This window comes from Rhipicephalus sanguineus, chromosome 8 (genome assembly GCF_013339695.2).
Source record: "Rhipicephalus sanguineus isolate Rsan-2018 chromosome 8, BIME_Rsan_1.4, whole genome shotgun sequence".
In the NCBI taxonomy this organism is placed as follows: Eukaryota; Metazoa; Arthropoda; class Arachnida; order Ixodida; family Ixodidae; genus Rhipicephalus; species Rhipicephalus sanguineus.
In genome coordinates, this window is record NC_051183.1 from 163,098,941 (window position 1) to 163,104,861 (window position 5,921).

General features: G+C 46.9%; 1 non-coding gene across 1 annotated transcript; it reads right to left on the reverse strand.

The window, feature by feature from the left end:
• Positions 1-952: 952 nt before the first annotated feature.
• Positions 953-1,024, reverse strand: Trnak-cuu (transfer RNA lysine (anticodon CUU)). The gene has a single exon. It is a non-coding gene; the product is annotated as a tRNA-Lys (tRNA).
• Between the last annotated feature and the right edge of the window lie 4,897 nt (positions 1,025-5,921).

Sequence of the window (5,921 nt, forward strand, 5' to 3'; positions counted from 1 at the left end):
CACGCGAGCGCGCGCTTCCTCATACGTGCAAGACATCGTTTCGTACAAAATTACTGATAGTTCATCAGAATACTTACAAAACCTCATTCTGTTAGCTTTTTTATTGTTAGATGCATGCAAAAGTAAAATAGTACTACAATTTTTCACATGATGTGCATCATCATCCGTCGGTCAAGCCGGTGCTGGTAACAGCCATGCCACACTTGCGTATTTGCAGGGCTCCAAGCGCTTCCGAACGCGCGCCGTTTGAAGGTCGATATCAGTCGCCGCGAACACTCGCGTACCGAGCGCGTTTTGCCGCGCTTGCTTCGTCTGCGCATGCGCGGTCTCCGGAGCTCCGGAGCACGTACAGCCAACGTGTGATTCGGGCTTTAAATTCCAATTTGTTGCTATCACATTCATTACTACGCCGTTTCAGCGAAACTGTGACTTTTGTGTTGTCTTTTTCTCTTCGTACATTTTGTTGTTGCGCTACAGTTGGTTTAGTTGTGCTTTTTTTATATGCTGCTGTAATTTACAGTGTTCATATTTTCTGATAGCCATGACACATTTAAGGTTAACTGTGTGCTCTCTGGGACGTCAGACCATAATTCATGTGATAAGTTTTGTACACTGCAATTCGAAGCCTGAAACCGTTACTTCTTTAGTAGGCGCAGTTTTTAACATAGATGCTGCAGCCCCAAATATTTGTTCAAGCTAACTTCTAAGATGGCGCCTTGTGTTCCGGACGTCTAGTCTTACTCCTGTAATGATGCCAGAGTTATCTGACAACATTTTTGCAGGGAGAAATCTTCCAACATGGGCATGTTGTAAGAAAGTTCCTAAAAGCTCCATTTTGTGAGCAATATTAATGAGAACTAACAAACAATAATGCCAAGGAATGTAGAAGAAGTGTTATTTGTATCAATTAGGATATAAATGTGAAGAAGGTAAAGTGGACGAAAAGATAACTTGCCGCCGGCAGGGACCGAGCCTGCGACCTTCGAATAAAGAGTCCGATGCCCTACCACTGAGCTACGGCGGCGGTCATCCTCCCGTCCACTTTTTTATGGGGTATATATGTGCATTTAAACCTACACTCTAAGAAAAAAAGCGTATACGTGACTCTTTTCGGAGAGTTTTGACTTGCCACGTATACGACGCTCTTTAAAGAGTCACGGTGACTCTCTTGGTGGGTCAGTGTCGGCGTGCTCTAGGAGAGTTCCCTGACCCTCCAGGAAGAGTGGATGGACGCTTATCCGAAGGATCACGTTACCACTTATAGGGAGTCAGACGACTCTTGCCGGTAACACTCCTACGGGGATCAAGTGACCCACACCGAAGCGTCAAGCGACTCCACAACTATTTTAAGCTACTCATTTGACCCTTGCTTTACTCTTGCACGACTACTGTTGAAAATAGTGAAGTATTCATTTTAAGCAAGTCCAATAATACTGCCGTTCTGCCCAGCGACTGCAAAAAAAAGAATATTTCAATTTTAGCATTATTTGAATAAAACTCGTCAAAACAACACGCCTTTCGCAGCAAAGTTATATAGAAAGCGCGAAAAGATGGTCTGTGATTTCCAATTAAGAAGTTTAGGTATTCCTCATTAACATGCTCGTATGAGTATAGCCAACTAAAATTTGTGACTGATGTGCATAGTGTCATATGATGAGAAAGGCGCCGAAACGGCAAACGCGCGATACGTATGGCGCATACGACGGCGCCTTCATGCCTTCATCGCGGAAGCCAATCGAAACGCGCTTCAGGAGAGTCCTGTCACTCCAGCCCAAATCCGAACTCTCTTTCTCTTCATCTACCTTCCAAAAGGCATAGAGTTAATATACTGACTCTAGAGGAAAAGCTCCCCATAGGGCCCATGCATTGAAACCTATAACCGCATGGGTTCCGCCATGATGGAACAAAACGATCGTTGCCAGCGTTGCCAGACCCTGAGACGCTCGCTATATTTGACGGTGGTAATCAGTTTTAATCTACCAACCTAAGCCAGCTCCGCGCTGTTCAGAGAACATCAGCTGTGTTTTGATGCGTGAAGCCGTGTGTTAGTGTACGGTTGTCTGTGCAGCTGGTCCGGTTGATAACAGTTAAAATTTCCACCTGTTTGTGCATGGTTTTTTACTAGGCACTCGCTACCAAAGTTTCTCCGTTCGCTGGCACAAAGGTCACTCGACAGATTCGCAGCTCGAAGCAAAGTCCGTAGGCCGAGGTCGCGCGCTGATTCGACTTGCAATGGCGAGACACCTGTATCCACGTTCTTTTTCAGCTCATTGCTGCCGTACTTCAGCGCAGAGAGCCGTAAAGCAGAACAATGTCGATTGCAGCATGCAGCGGCGAATGTGAGGGAGACATCTCCCGAAAGCTTCAATCGAAACTAAAGTTACACGGCCCACGAAGCTTTATCGCCATTAAAAAGAAAAAAAAATTAGGTTGCGACTAGTTCGTACATAACTTTCAGGGCTTGTCCCATCTCTTCTTTGCCGTCCGTCCTGGTTTGCACTGATAAGTTTCCAGCTCGAAAGAAAAAAGGGCTGTCACATGAAGTCGAGTGGTATGCGGCGACAGAAAACGCACACAACGAGACACTATGACAACTACGAGACACACGTCGCGAACGAAGTTTCAGGGGCTTTAACACAACGCGCAAACCGGCGCAATCGGCCGCAAGCACACACTCGCGTACTCGCGAGTGTTGATATGGTGGTGCCATCTAGTTAACCAGCCTGCAAACGCTTCCTTCCGCGCGCAGTAAATTGCATAAATAGCCGTCGTATTCTTTCGTAGAAGTATTCAAAATAAACACAAAACAATATCCGCAAGTTTTTAATTGTGCAGATGCTTCTTTAGGGTTGATATGTGATGGCAAGAATGACAACGTTCCAAGATGTCAGCGTTCTTGTGGTTATAGGTCTCGCGGCGCAGCTTTTCCTCTAGAGTCAGTATATTAACTCTATGCCAAAAGGGGTCGAATGGACACCCGAAGAGAGTCACGCGGCCGTGACCCTCTTTTGACTCTTTTTTTTTTCTTAGAGTGTAGGAGTGTTAGTCAGCGCCAATCGCAGCCATGGCGGCGAGTGTGGAACGCTTTTTTTACAGCGAAAGCTGGTATGAGATCATTTCAGCAGCCGTTTTTGGCACCGTAGTTGTCCGCCGGTGCCGCCGCCGCCAGTGTCAGTAACCACTATCGCTCGAAATAAGAAAAAAAAACGAAATAAGAAAAAAATTCCAGGATGGAACGAGGTTCGAACCTGGGCCCTCTGCATTGGAGCCCAGTGTTCTACCTCTAAGCCATGCCTGCGCTTGAAACTGCTTTGCAAAAAGGTCCTATACAGGCTTCATGTCGGGAAGGAACCACATTAACATATGCAATATAGCGTGGTAGAAGAGTAAAATAAGCACCAAGCGTCGCACAACGCGAATTCTGTAACCAGGCGTCACACAATGCGAATTGCGCAACCAGTAGGTTGTTGAATGATTCCAACCCATTACAAAGGGATCCACCATAATTCTTCATCGTCATCAGGCACAGCATCAACAAAGTGCGTATAATGCCCTACATGCGTTTAGCAGGTACCACGGCTCTCTGTAGAATGACGAAAAATGGCATAGTGCCTGCTTCCCTACATCTCAAAAATTAGAATGATTTATAGCGTAGTGGGTTTCTCGCAAGTGCACTTGTATTGGTTGCCAAGGAAGCCCACAAGCGCATGATTCATTTCCTCGGGGTCTCAGTAAAGTTCTCCCCCCCCCCCTCTCCCACGCCAACGTATTTTATACAGCATGGCGGGAGAGGGAAATAGCGACCGGGCGTCACCCAATGCAAATTGCATAACTGGTGGGTCGTTTAAAGCTTCCAACCCATTACAAAGGGCTGAGCCATAATTCTTCATCGTCATCAGTCGGCGCGTCAACAAAGTGGGCATAATGCCTTACAGACGTGTAGGTGGTGCCTCGCTTCTCCGCAGAATGACGAATAATGGCTTAGTAGGTGCTTCCCAACTTCACAAAAAATATGGCTGATCCCTCTGTCATAGGAATCGGTATAACACGAAAGTGAAACGTGTATTCACAGACGCATTTGAGCGTTTGTTGTGCATTCTTTCGCCCCAAGGGCGGAGGAATGAATGCTACAGCAACAAATTGTAATGTCACGCGAAGAGCGGCAAGCAGCTCGATACTTGCAACGCGCTCCTCAAGGGAAAGGACACACGGAACGAACATACACAGGATGAGAGCGAACTGTCCCCTTTGTAACTTATTTATGCGTGAGCACCACGATCGTTTCGCAAAAGCGGCCGCTGCAGTGAGCCAAGTGACCTTCGTGCTCTCAACGCAAGACGTACGAACCACCGTGATCACGAGATAAACACACGCAAGAGCGACCACGCGTTGTAGAGGCGGGCGCTCGTCACAACGGCGACGACCCGCGCTCTTCTTACGCTCTTCGAGCCCTTCGCGCCATCTCGCTAGTGATAACGAAATCACGCTGTAACACCGATCTCTGAGTACAGCCACCGACAAATGGTGTATATAAATAGCTCGCCGTTAGCATTGCGAAGAACGTGCCGACCGTGGCCGAATCGTTTCGCGCTGCGCACTGCGGAGCGAGGGGTCGTAAGTTCGATTGCCGTTGACAGAACGTTTTCTTGTGGTTTTTTCTTTGCCCACTGTTAGTCTTTATACTTTAAACGTCATATCTGTGACGGAAATACGTCAGTGAAGTCGTGGTGGACCCCGGCATCAAACACTCTCGTGTTAAAATTGTGATTTATGGCGTAGTGGGTACCTTGCTAGTGTACTTGTATTAGGAGCGCCAAGAGAGCTTACAACGGGCTCTAGAAATGCCGCTCTTCCAGCTTTCGCTGTGACTGTGCTGCCGTTTCAGCGCAGGCCTGGCGTTTTTTCTTCCTGTTGGGGTCACGTATCACGTGATCTTTTTTTACGAGCTGGCAGCTGACCAAGAATTCGTCGCATACCACCTGAAAGCATCAAGTCTGCCAGAACGAGACCCTCGCTATGAATGAAGGAAAGAAGATGACTCTTAAGGGCACGTTTTTCTTTGTTAGACAAAATATTATTGAGAACTAACAGACAATAACGCTAAGGAAAGTATTAGGGGTGTTATTTGTTAGAATTAAGATATAAATGTAAAGAAAGTAAAGTGGACGAAGGCAGACAAACACCAGGTGCTTGATGCATGCCTCATTTCCTCCTTACAGTATTGCGTTGACTGTGGCCCGGTGTGGCGTCTCATTCAGCTATCGAATTGGTATGGTAGATTCATCAATCATCATCAGCGATAACTGCGATAATTTCATTAGTGAGTGATAACTGCAAGTGTGTAGAGACTGCCGATAATCTTTTGTGCCGCTCTCCGCAATTTCAACATCGCCGGACTCTCCAGCGCGCCTTCAGGAGACTCAATTAATGGTCGGCCTTTAATGAAAGAAAGATCTTGCGAGTCTGGCTTCAGAGCAGATCAGACCAGAAAATCACACGATCCCTCCTGCAGTACTTCAAGGCCACAAAATTGAGCAACCGCCTGTGATACTGTGTGTGTGTGTCTTTGTCTGTGTGTGTGTGTGTGTGTCTGTGTGTATGTGTGTGTGTGTGTTGTGAAATGTGTCTCTATTTTTCACTCCCTCATTCCTCTCCTCGTGAGTAGGGTAGCAAACTGGACGCTAGCTAACCGTCCTGCCCAACCCATATACGTTCTCTCTCTCGTTGCAAAAAGAAATTGAGCGGGAGATGCAGCGTTCAGGGAAACTTTCAACATGCAGGCTTGTCTTCGTCAGAGCCCTGACGCAGACTAGTCCCCTTGTCGAGTCGTTGGCTTTATCGACATACCCTGTTGGATAATTTCTCTTCCCTTCATCCTTATCTTTCATTCAGTAGAGCTAATGGAGGCGACGCTTACATAT